Genomic DNA, 13058 nt, shown 5'->3' on the forward strand with positions numbered 1-13058 from the left:
GCCACCAGCCGTGCCACCATCCCTGCCACCAGCCCTGCCACCATCCCTGCCACCATCCCTGCCACCAGCCGTGCCACCAGCGCTGCCACCAGCCGTGCCACCAGCCCTGCCACCCTCCGTGCCCGCGGCCAGCTGTCCCCACGCTGCCACCAGCCTTTCTGTGCCCTGCTGCCCGGGGCTGATGGAGCACCCGGCCCTGTCCCCGCTGTGTCCCGCGGCCACCCCGCCCTGCGACACCCGGCGCTGGCGCTGGCACGGCGCGGCCGCGGCCCCGGAGTTGTGCCACCAGCCGTGCCACCAGCCGTGCCACCAGCGCTGCCACCCCGCCCTGCGACACCCGGCGCTGGCGCTGGCACGGCGCGGCCGCGGCCCCGGAGTGTCCCCGCGGCGTTTGCTCTCGGTGCCCGCTTCCCCCGAGCAGCCTGGCAGGAAGCTGCAGGGAGATAAATGCGTTAAAAATATGCTGGGAGCGTGCGGCAGCCTGGAGCGAACCGCGGCGAGCCCCGGGGCCACCAGGGACAGGGACAGGAGGGGACAGGGACAGGGACAGGGACAGGAGGGGACAGGGCAGGAGAGGCACGGCAAGGGACTTTTAAATTGTTTTCTTATCTCTGCTTGCCATGAAGCAGTTTTGTGTGAAATAAGGAATTGAATTCTCACATTTACCAAGTGCTCTCTTTTTGGGGGGACTCTCTCCGGGGCCAAAGCTCTCCTCCTGCAGTCTCCCCACATTGGGGTGTTTATAAAACAAGGGGGATTTTGGAGACCCGAAACTCCTGCGAAGCCACTTTTCCCTTCAACAACCTCGGAAGAGGGAAGAGGGGGAAGCCGCTTTATGAAGGTAACGGAGGTTTTAATGAAGGAAAAGAGGAATAAAACTGGCTGGGAAAAGCTCCAGGCAGAGGGAGGCGCAGGGAGAGCCCGGGGCCGCCAGAGGGCACCGCGGAACCGCAGCAGGCACAGCTGGCACAGCTGGATGGGGCGGGCACAGCTGGATGGGGACGGGCACAGCTGGATTGGGAGGGCACAGCTGAGTTGGGGCGGGCACATCTGGATTGGGACAGGCACAGCTGGATTGGGACTGGCACAGCTGGATTGGGATGGGCACAGCTGGATTGGGAGGCACAGCTGGATGGGAGAGGGCACAGCTGGATTGGGACAGGCACAGCTGGATGGGGATGGGCACAGCTGGAGCCATGGCACAGCTGGAGCCAGGGCACAGCTGGTCTGGCTGTGGCACATCTGGCAGCCGTGGCACATCTGAGGCCCGTGCAGGGGACGGTGCAGCACCCACAGCTGGAGCACATCTGGGTGGCAGCAGAGCCACCGTGCACAGCCGTCCCTGTGCACAGCTGGTGCCACACCGGGTGGACTCTGGTGGCCCAGGGTGCCTCTGGGGGCTCCCAAATCTGCTGCAGCTGCCCCAGGTGTGGGCTCTGTTCAGGGTGGGGCTGGGGCTCTGCCAGGCAGATCCCCTTGCCCTCCCTGATCCCTGCCAGAGCCTGTCCCTGGCCCAGGCAGACACAGGACAGTGATTCTGTTTGTCTTTGCCTGCTGTTGAACGTGGCTCAGTCCTGGCTCCTGGTCCAGGATCCCGTTGGAGTTTCCCAGTGCCCGTTTCCCAGGAGGGAGCAGCCCCTCCTGAGGAATGACTCCCAGCCTTTGTGTTTTAACAAATGACCCGAGACGCTGACCCCAGTGCTGTTTACTCGGCTGGGCATTAGCTCAGAGTCAGGAGCTGCCTCCCAGAGGGCTCTCCTGGGTACCCTGACCAGGAGGCTCTCCTGTAATTACATTCCAGGGAAAACAGACATCTCCTGATTCATTTAATATGTGCCATGTTGCATTTAGATATGTAACAGCCAGGGCACAGCTGGTCTGGCTGTGGCACATCTGGCAGCCGTGGCACATCTGAGGCCCGTGCAGGGGACGGTGCAGCACCCACAGCTGGAGCACATCTGGGTGGCAGCAGAGCTGGCTGCTCTGGCCCAGGGGCAGCGGGCGCAGCCGTCCCTGTGCACAGCTGGAGTCACACCGGGTGGACTCTGGTGGCCCAGGGTGCCTCTGGGGGCTCCCAAATCTGCTGCAGCTGCCCCAGGTGTGGGCTCTGTTCAGGGTGGGGCTGGGGCTCTGCCAGGCAGATCCCCTTGCCCTCCCTGATCCCTGCCAGAGCCTGTCCCTGGCCCAGGCAGACACAGGACAGTGATTCTGTTTGTCTTTGCCTGCTGTTGAACGTGGCTCAGTCCTGGCTCCTGGTCCAGGATCCCGTTGGAGTTTCCCAGTGCCCGTTTCCCAGGAGGGAGCAGCCCCTCCTGAGGAATGACTCCCAGCCTTTGTGTTTTAACAAATGACCCGAGACGCTGACCCCAGTGCTGTTTACTCGGCTGGGCATTAGCTCAGAGTCAGGAGCTGCCTCCCAGAGGGCTCTCCTGGGTACCCTGACCAGGAGGCTCTCCTGTAATTACATTCCAGGGAAAACAGACATCTCCTGATTCATTTAATATGTGCCATGTTGCATTTAGATATGTAACAGAAGCCCCATTACCTTAAAAGTCCTGCTGTTATCAAGTACTGACTTAATTACAGTTTTATCTAAAAATAGATCAAGTTAGCCTGACAGAATCCATTTGTCCTCCTCCCCTGCAGTTGCTGCTCCATCACGACCAGCAGCAATCCCCTGCCACAGCCTTGTCCCAAGAGCTGCTGAGATCCCACGAGTGTGTTTGCTGTTCCCTCAGCACCGTCCCCCAAAACTTCCCAAACACGGAATCACAGACTCATGGAATGGTTTGGAGTGGGAGAAACCTTAAAGCCCAACTTGTTCCAGCCCCTGCCATGGCAGGGACAACTCCCACTGTCCCAGGTGCTCCCAGCCCTGTCCAGCCTGGCCTTGGGCACTGCCAGGGCTCCAGGGGCAGCCACAGCTGCTCTGGGCACCCTTACATATAAAACAAATATATATATATATACATAAATATCCAAACACAGAGAGGCTGCTCAGGCTCAGCTTATCCAGCTCTGGCTGCTTTGGACCCCTCTGACCCTGGCAGCCAGGGAGTTCCCGTGGGCAGGACGTGGCAGTGCCCGCTGCTCCTTTGGCACAGCTGCTGCCGTGCCCAGCTCCCAGCCAGGGTGAGGCCTGCAGCCAGCATCGCTCCTCAGCATCACTTTCCTTCTCCTCTGGCTGTGGTGTGGTTTGCACAGCTTTTGTAGCTGCCCTCCAGGGCAAGCCAAGGCAGCTTTGTCCCCACCTGGGAAGGAAAGGGCTGCGAGCAGTGACTGCCATCAGCAGGAGTGGCTCTGAAGGAAAGGTGGCAGAGTCCCGTCTGTGAACATCCCCTCAGAGCTGTCCCAGCTGCTCCCTGTGCTGTGCTGGGCACTCTCTGCCTTGCCTTTTATTTCCCAAGTGCTTGACAACAGACAAAACCTTTCTCTGCTCCTTTGGCACGAGCAGGATGGGGCAGTGCCAGCGGGACTGGCTGGACAAGGATGGATGGAGCTGGAGGATCCCGGGCCTGCGAGGATCCCAGCTCTCCCTGTGAGCCCCTGGGGATGTTTCTTTGCCTCGGAAGGTTTTTGCTCCCTCGCTGGGTGAGGGAGGGCAGCTCACTCAGGAATGTCAGCTCCGCTCATTGCAGCGCTGGATTTTCTGCTCTGAACCCAGGAGGAAAGCAGAGCTGGGGCTGCTGTGTGTGAGGGCTGCTCCAGGAGATACCTCACTGCCCAAAACCTCCAAGAATTCCCCATTTTGTCTTTGTCAGCCCAGCTACTTGTGCAAACACTGTGGAGCCAGGGCTGGGCACACAAAGCAAGGTCGGTTCTGAGCCGTTCTCCTGGAACAGAGGCACTCGGGGCCGGCACAAAGGAACCTCTGTCTGTCCCCTGCTCTGGCATCCTGGCAATTAACGCGGAGAATTGCAGCGTGCCTTGTCCTGGGCGCTGAGTGCGGGGCCGTGCGGGGCCGTGCGGGGCCGGGCAGCTGGGCTGGGCAGGGTCTGGCTGTGCCCTGGCCCCCGCTGCCAGACCCGACTGGCAATCAATGAATGAATGAATAATGAATAGGAAGCTCACCTGTCCAGGAGAAGGGAGGGAAATCATCTGGCCTTCTACACCGAGCTGGGTTTCACTGGTTTCACCTACACGGAGCTGTAGGTCTGAAAACCAGAAAAATGGGGAGTCACCCAGGCAGAGCATCGTGGAAGGGAGCTCCTGGCCCTGCTCGGGACATTGCCACCCACCAAAGCACGGGTCAGAGGTGGGCGACCTGGCAGGGGCACTGGGCTGGTGCTACCCTGCTGGGGACACGGCAGTGCCAGGGAAGGGCAGCCCTGCCCTGCCCGGCTCCTGCTGGGCACAGCAGCCATCAGAGCCGAGCACGGCGCCCTGGAAGGGCTGCCGAGGCAGATAATCTGCAGCTCAGCTGTGACAGCCTGCCGAGCGTGGCACAGCACTGTCACCACCATTATCAGCACGGTAATTGGGTGCCCAGGCTGGGCTGATATATGTAAGGACTCCTGAGTAATGAAGAAATAGTCTGCCTTTTTGTTGGGGGGGTTGTTATTTTCACTTTTTAATTTAATTTTTTACTATGTAAAGTCCCTGGCAAACCTCCCTGCAGCTGATAAAGGCAGGAGGAGTGAGGGGATTAAAGGTACAAAAAGGAAGGCAAGGAGGAAAAGTAATGCTTAAGGGTACTGTAGAAACTGCAGTTCACCCATGTCCAACCCACCAGGAGACAAATATTTAATTGTACAGTAAATAACATATTTTTATGGTTCCAAACCAAATCTCAGAGGCCACATGAATATAAACAGGCATGAGATCAGCTCAGCCCTTGGTCCTCCTGCATCTGCCATGGGATGGGGACAGCAAAGCACAGCAGGGGAATGAGGAGGGCCAGGCCTGTTAAGTGGAAATTGTGACTGGGGCTTGGGGACAGCTTTGGGGACTGCTGTCTGAGAGGAGCGTGCTGTGAGGGGACGGGCATTTCCACCTGACCCTGGCCAGGTGACCCTCAGCTGGGCACAGGCAGAGGGGGCAGTGGGCCCGTGTCCCACCCCTCCCTTTACTGGGCTGTGTCCCCCTCCTTTACTGGGGCTGTGTCCCATCCTTTACTGGGCTGTGTCCCCTCCTTTACTGGGCTGTGTCCCCCCCTTTACTGGGCTGTGTCCCCCCTTTACTGGGCTGTGTCCCCTTTACTGGGCTGTGTCCCATCCTTTACTGGGCTGTGTCCCCACCCTTTACTGGGCTGTGTCCCATCCTTTACTGGGCTGTGTCCCCCCCTTTACTGGGCTGTGGGCTGGCACAGCTCCCGGCTCCTGTTTTCCTTTTAATAATCATTAACTTTAAAGATCCAAATCCCTTTTCTCGTTTTTCTTCCCTTTTCCTGTAAGTCAGCCGGGCTGCCCCAGGCTGGCTCAGCCCTCGGGGACAGCCCAGCCCCTGGGGACACCCGGGTCCCCTCTGGCTGTGCCACCGCTCCCGGCTCTGCCAGCCCCGAGAGGGGACACGCCAGGGACAGGCTGAGGCACACGGGCACAGGGGGTGGTGACACTGGGGGTGCAGTGACACTGGGGGTGCAGTGACGAGGGTGCAGTGACACCGAGGGTGGCACTGGGGTGCAGTGACACTGAGGGGGTGCAGTGACACTGGGGGGGGTGCAGTGAAACTGGGGGGTGTGTGCAGTGACACTGGGGTGCAGTGACACTGGGGGTGCAGTGACACCGATGGTGACACTGGGGTGCAGTGACACTGGGGTGCATCCCTGGCAGTGCGCTGCAGGGCCAGGCAGGGGCAGCCGGGACTGGCCCCGTGAGCCCCAGCCCCAGGAACAAACCCTTTGTCTGGGCTTCCGGGCACGGCTGGGATGGCGAGTGGGGATTTCCACAGGAATTTCCAGAGGCTGTTTGAAGATATTTTTACGCAGGAAAGGCAGTGGCCTTGCCTCACCATGAGAACTGAAACACTTTGCACTGAAGCTGGCAGGAGGGAGCTGCTGTGGAGTGCCCCGTGTGCAGGGCTGGTCTCAGTGCTGGGGAGGGGAAATCTCCATCCAGATTCCAGGAGCAGAGGCAGAAAAGGAGGGAGCAGTGAGGGCTGGGGTGCTGAGCAGCCCCAGGAGGAAATTGCTGTTTCCAGAGGGAGAGGCAGCGCCTCCAGCCCCGCGGGTCGCAGCACGGCTGATGCTCAGCAGACAGCTCTGGAGCCCCTCCAGAAAGGAAACTGCAGTTTGCTTTGGGAACTTCTGCTTCTCATTCCTGGAAACACGGCCTCAGCTCAATTTCACAGCGGTTTGTGACGTTTTTCCAGTGGTTACACAAATTTTGGGAAAACATTCCTCTCCTTGGAATTGTCTTGTGATAATAGAACCCTGCTTAAGTGCCTGGAGGTTTCAGATGGCTTCACAGCCCTGCAGAGGGGCCTGGGAGGAGCAGCCCCCTCTGCCTGGCACGGGTCCTGCCTCCCCAGGCACAGGAATCCTCGGGGATGGGCTGTCCTTGAAGCTTTTCATGCTGCAGGTGCTGAGCCCTGGCACAGCTGGGGCTGCCCCTGGATCCCTGGCAGTGCCCAGGGCCAGGCTGGACAGGGCTGGGAGCACCTGGGACAGGGGAAGGTGTCCCTGCCATGGCAGGGCTTGCAATGAGATGTCCCTGGATGCCTTTTGTGTCTCTGGGCTCCCAGGTGCTCTGGGAAGGGCTCCCTCTGCACAGGTGCTGCAGGTGTCAGTGCTGGTGGGGGCCAGCTGGGGTGGGCTAGAAATGCTGCTGCTCTGGCCACCCCCAGCTCCTGCCTGGGCCAGCTGTGCTGGCCACCCAGCCTGGGGGCACTGGGAGCTGCTGGAACCCTCCCTGGAGGCACTGGGATGGGGCATGTGGGTGTCTAATGCAGGGGTGCCCAAAGCTTTCCTGCCTTGGGGCTGGGCTTGGTGCCCCTCTGGGCACTGCCTGCTGCTGTTCCAGCTGCCAGGGGCCCAGGTGGGTTTTTGTGGGGCAGGAGGAGGCACTCGTACACCCCCAGCTCCCTGGGCTCCTGCTGCTCTGCCTGGTGCTCCCTCTGCTCCCCACACCCCCGTGTCACACCTGGGGAGTGTTCACCCACGGGGCACCACCAGACCAGAGCTCCCTGGGGAACGTGGAGAGGGGCTGATCTTTTATTTTTGGAGAGAAATGAGTGGCAGCTGCTTGGCTGGGCCTTTGGGGGGATTCTGTATTTCTCCCAAAGGGGAGAGCAGGAATAGGCAGACTGTTCAGCCTTTCCTGACAATGAGGCTTTGTCATCTTTATAATTAACCCTGTTATTTAAATACTTCTGCCACGGATATCACTGACAATTTCATAGCCCTTGGTTCCTTTACTTTTCCATTTCAGCTTCCTGCACTGCAGTGACTCCCAGGGGCGTGACTAATTTCACTTTTCCATTTAATTGAGAGCTTGTTTCTGACTTTGTGTGTTTAACTGTAGCTTGGCCAGCTGCTCGATGCCGCTGCCCAAAATGCACCTGTCAGGCCTTTTCTTTTGCTCCCAGGGAATTTAGAGAACATCTATGACCAGCTCTTTCTTCAAAAACATTTCATCACAGTGAGGTGATGTGGGTTTTCTGTATTGCTGTGTGCCCACCTCCCCCCTTAAGGAATTAATCAAAAGAATCCTGAGCTTGAAACTCGTTGTACTTACCTGTCACTTCTATTTTTCTGTCACTTCCCTGAGGGCCTGTGGTGATGTTTCCTTTGCCACCTCTCTGGCAGCTCTGGAGTGGATTCCCTTCTTCCCCTCCCTTGCTAAACATCCACCACCCTGCTCTGCAGAATCCTTGTGCCAGCGATGGATGGAAAAGGATCTGGTGAAGCTTGTGAGCAGTGGAAGCTCAGGGATGAAGGGAATGATGCTGCTGGAAGCCCAGCCTCCTTCAGGATGAGCTGTCACCTGGACCACAGCAGGGGGACAGTGATCTCCAGCAGCACTGACCCTGTGCTGGCCTGGAAGGTGAGTAAATACACAGATACACGTGTGAAAACAGTGGAACTGTGGCTGTCCCATCCCTGGAGTGCTCAAGGCCAGGCTGGACAGGCTTGGAGCAGCCTGGTGCTGTGGAAGTTGTCCCTGCCATGGTTGGAACTGGATGATTTGGGAGGTTCCTTCCAACCACACTGTTCTGTGAAGCTCCTCTGTGTGTTCTTCCTGCACCGTGTTCAGTGTGCTGAATGCCTCCAGACATGCCAGCTCCTGAGCCAGCAATGTCCCACCCTCACCTTCATCCCATCTCCAGAGCTGTGCCCTTGCAGGCACTCCTTCCTGGTGTGAAAGCCAGCCTGTGTGATAATGCAGAGCTTTGTTCTGTGCCACATGTGTGCACAGCCCTGGTAGCATTGACAGTGGCAATGCTGCCCCAGGGGACAGAGAAGGGTCATTGTGGCTCCGTCAAACAGGGATTTGTGCTGCTGGGGAGACTGAGCCTCTGCCACCCCCATGAGGCACTGCCCTTTCAAATGATCATTCTGGTTGGTGAGTTATTCTGTGTCCCATTCCTGGCCAGAACAGGGTGAGCACAGCCCCCAGCAGGGCAGTTCTGAAAGCTGCTTCAACACAAGGCTCTCAGGGCACCTTTGATCACTAGTCATCAATGCCACCACTGAATGAGGGGACACAAAGCAGACATTGAGAGTGGCAGCCGGGCTCCAGCACCCTGAGCATCATCCTGGAAACAAAAGTCAAACTTGACATCAGGCAGGGAGAAGCCAGAGGGGTTTGTGAGTGTCCCTGTGCTCTGAGGAGGATCCTGGCTCGGGGCTCTGTCAGCAGGCAGGGCTGGGGTCACACGTTGGGACAGGAGGAGGGAGCTTTGCAGCTGGACAGGTGTCGGAGCAGAGTTTCAATCTTAATGAAGCAGTAAATATGTAAGTATGATGCCCCTGAAACTGGGGAAGGGGCAGACAAGCAGCACTCTGGGGAATTGTGCCAAAATGGACAGAGCTGGGCGAGGTGCCACCCGTGCAGTGAGACGGGAGCAGGGCAGCAAAGCTGAGGGCAGCAAAGCTGAGGGCAGCTCGAGGGTCAGGGCTGCACGCTGCTGCCCAGGGTCTCAGCTGAAGGGTTTCCTTCTATTTTTAACAGGAATCAAAGCAAACAAACCTTGCCCACTGGCTGAAAGCACAGGCAGCAGCAGCCTCTCTCCAGCCTGGCTCCTGCTCTATCTGCTCTGACACCTGCCAGGGAGATGAGAGGGAACTGCCTCTTCTGGAGACAGCTCCCCTCTCTGCACGGCCTGGGGGCTTTGTCCTGGGCATTCCTGCTCTCCCTGGGCTCCAGCTCCCCAGGGGCACGTGCCAGGCCTGGCAGAGGAGCTGGGCACGTCCCGGGTGAGCGTGGCAGGGCACGAGCAGGAGGTGAAGCCAATTAGCTGAAACAGATGAGAGCTCAGCTGTGGTTACAGCCACGTGCAGGGGCGAGGAACTCATGGCCCAAGGCGTGAACACGGGCTCAGGGCCCTGTGCAGATCCCTGTGGCACCACAGGCTGACTAACAGGAGATGGCATTGATATTTCCCTTCCACGGGAAACCAGTTCCAAAACCAGTTCCAAACCTGTGGTGGCTGGGGAGACTTGGCAGCACAAGTGGGAATGATGAGTACGGCAAAAAATCATGGGAGGTGATTAACGAGGGTGAGCTGGGAGCTGGAGAGGGGTTGGGAGCAGAGACCCCAGCCCAGTTTGCTTTTCATTTTGGGGGGAGCTGTCCCCCTGCAGAGGCTCAGCTCTGTCACTGCTGTTCCCGTCTCCTGTCTCGTCTCGCCCACCCCTGCAAATCTGCCTGAGGGCCAGGAGGAGTGACTGCGAGGAGAGAAGTGAGCTGCCGAAGGGAAAAAAAGGAATTGAGTAGGTGGAAATTCATGTGTGACTGTGAGAGGTGCAGCAGTGAGGAAAAGTACTGCTCCACTCTGAAATGTCTGCAGCTGAGATGATGCTCACTGAGCTGGCGAGGGGCGGTGCAGGGAGCCCTGCCACCCTGGGGGTGCTGCAGTGACAAACAAGAGTACACCCACAGCACGTTGCAGGACAGCACGGGGAAGGGGAAGCCCTTGGTGCCTGCCCCAGAGCTGCATTCACAGCCCAAGGTCACGGATCAGAGCTCTCGGAGGGCTGTCAGCACAGCAGGTCAATGCACACCCCTGGCCTCACAATGGGGAATTCGAGGGGATCCCCTGTCATGGTCTAATGTATTATCTGGAGCAGGTTGTTTTATTTTTGCCATCCACAATGCCTCATCTGTGTCTAGCCCGATAAAAGGAGTCCTGGGAGCAAGGAAGATGTGAGTGTGATACACAGGCACATAACAAGCAGACCTTGAACATTGCTGCCCGAGGGCAGTTCCAAGAAAGCTCTGGTGTGGCTCCTGCATTCTGGCAGTCGGGATGCCTGCTGCTGTCTCGGGGGTTCCATGAAATGCATTAGTGCCCAGGCTGTGAGACCCGGAGCAGCGGGCGGGTGTCCACCCTCCTGCCCCTGTGACACGGGTTCTGGCTTTCCCAGGGTGGGAACGCTGCCGGGACGGGGGCAGCTGCTGGAGGGAGGCTCCAGGACCTCGGGGACGAGGGTGCAGCTCCTGGCCAGGCTGGCTGTGTGGGGCTGAGCTCAGAGCCAGCCCCTCTGTCTCTCCGAGCTGCCAGGGCTGGCTCCTCACCCCCCGCTCCTGCTGCCACTCCAGCTTGCCCTGGCTGCTGCACTTGGCTGGCAGAAAGCTTTCCCGGGGCAGAAGGGGCTCCTCTGCCGCGGCAGGAGGGATGTGCCACCCGCGAGGGCCGGGGTGCCGAGGTGGGAGATGCTCTGCTCAGACGAGGGAGCTGCTCCAGCTGAAAGCTCACGGGGAGAATTGCTGTTTTTCAAACAGACCGGCTGGATCCAGCTGGCTGTGGGACCCACCCAGAGATAACGCTGGGGACAGCAGCTGGGGCTGAGCTGGTGCTGCTGCAGGCACAGAACCCCAGACTGGTTTGGGCTGGAAAGGGGCACAGAGATCACCAAGTGCCAGCCCTGCCTTGGCAGGGACCCCTCCCACTGTTCCAAGTGCTCCCAGCCCTGTCCAGCCTGGCCTTGGGCACTGCCAGGGATCCAGGGGCAGCCCCAGCTGCTCTGGGCACCCCAAGCCAGAGCCTGCCCACCCTGCCAGGGAAGGATTTCTTCTTAATATCCCATCTAACCCTGCCTTCTGGCTGTCTCCCCCTTCCTTCCACAGCCCCCACTCCTGCACCAGCAGTTATTTGATCCAGAGTCACCTCATCTAGGTGACTCTGGATCAAATAACTCTCTCTTTCTCATTTTTTCATTATTTTAATGCTGCAGTGCTTTTCTGCAGATGTTCCCTGAGCGGGTGAGCTGTGGGATGTGGGCTGGTGAGTGAGTGAGTGAGGGAGAATGTGCTAATGTGTGGTCAAGGACGGCTCAGGGTGGGAGTGTGGGATTAGGGCAGCCACAGCTCTCCTCTGTGGGGAGGCTGTGTGGGCACAGCCCTGCAGGGGCTGGCAGGGCTGGCTGTGGCCCCTGGCACGAGCTCCCAGTGCCCAGGGCTCTGTGCAGGGTGCCCAGCTGACCTGGCTCGCTTGGGGTGAGACAACCCAGCTGCTGGAAAGGACAGATCAGAGCAGGCAGGGGTTACAGAGGGAGGCAATGCTGTCCTCCACAGGCAGCAGCATGTGGCACTCTGGGGCGTTGCTTTGCTTATTTTTCCCTGCAGTGATAAATGTTCTGAGGAGTGTGGTGGGATTCTTGGGGTGTCCTGTGCAGGGCCACGAGCTGGGCTCCATGGTCGCTGTTGGTCCCTTCCAACTCAGGATTTTCCATGGTGTTCTTTTGCAGTTTGGATGCACAATCCCAGGGAAACAGGGCTGGAAGGTGTCCCGTGGCTGTTTTCGCCAGTCCTGCTGCCCTGCTCTGCTCCCACATTCGGAGCTCAAACACAAGGAGTGTCTCCTGGTGAATGCAGCCAGGACCAGGGGAGAGGATTCCTCACTGCCCGCCTGAGGCCTCAGTTCCAGCGTGGTGCTTCATGTGAGGCAGAGCTTTGTATGGCCTCGATTCTGTCCTCTTCAGAAAATGACAGTCTAGGCATCATCATTTTCTGTGGTGCTGAAAAAAATTCAATTTCGAGCCCCAGATATTTGCATCCTCTAAGGCAGTGTCCTATAAATCTAGTTACAGGTTCTTCCCTATTAGCAGTACATGCTGGAACACTTTTGAATGTGAACAATGGTGATGGAGAAGGATAAAACCGAAATAGTGCTCCTGTGGCTTTGTGCAGGGTAGAATTAGGGAACATAATCCAAATAATAACATCTCATGCTTTTATGGGGCTGTGTGCATATGGCGTAGATGACAGCTCATTAAACTTTATATCCTGCCTACAAGATAAGCATGTAATTAGTATTACATCCTTTTTTATAATTAGGAGGCCTCATCCAAAAAAATGTGGCTCACAAGCCATATTTGAAGGCGGTGACTCAGCCTGAATTAGGCTGTGCTGAGAGGATGGAGAGAATCGTGCTTTGAGGGCTGAAAAAACAGAGACAAAAGGTTGAGCTGGTGTCAGGCTCCTGCTGGAAACCGCAGGTGGATGAACTTTTGAACACCGGGTGTGGGCCGGACCGAGCTCGGTGCGGAGCATCCTGCGGGATAGGCTGGGCTGCGGGAATGCCCGGGGCTCGCCGGCCTTCCGTGCTGCCCGTGGCACGGCTGAGCAGGGACACGGGCACTGGGGGACCGGGGGACCGGGGATCGTCCACAGCCCGGGGGAGAGGGCACCGCCGGCATCCCTGCTGGCACAGCCTGGAGCACCGGGCATCCCTGGCATCCCTGCTCGGCCAGCCCGGGGGAGCGGGTACTGCCTGGGGGAATCGGGCAGATCCTGGGGCACCGGGCACCCAGCATCCCTGGCATCCCTGCTCGGCACATCCCGGGGCACCGGGCACCGGGCATCCTTGGCATCCCTGCCCGGTACAGCCCGGGGGGCACCGGGCATCTCTGGCATCCCTGCTCGGCACAGCATCCCTGCGGCCCGGGCGCTCCGTTC

General features: G+C 58.6%; 1 long non-coding RNA gene across 2 annotated transcripts; it reads left to right on the forward strand.

The window, feature by feature from the left end:
• Positions 1 to 353: 353 nt before the first annotated feature.
• LOC120498616 lies at positions 354 to 12401 on the forward strand. Of its 2 annotated transcripts, none has more exons than XR_005626699.1 (3): positions 354 to 841; positions 7707 to 7982; positions 11849 to 12401. It is a non-coding gene; the product is annotated as an uncharacterized LOC120498616 (long non-coding RNA). The 2 variants fall into 2 exon arrangements; XR_005626698.1 differs by having other exon boundaries at positions 361 to 841; positions 7805 to 7982.
• Positions 12402 to 13058: the final 657 nt, after the last annotated feature.

Source organism: Passer montanus, unplaced genomic scaffold (genome assembly GCF_014805655.1).
Source record: "Passer montanus isolate IOZ18808 unplaced genomic scaffold, ASM1480565v1 scaffold15, whole genome shotgun sequence".
Classification (NCBI taxonomy): Eukaryota; Metazoa; Chordata; class Aves; order Passeriformes; family Passeridae; genus Passer; species Passer montanus.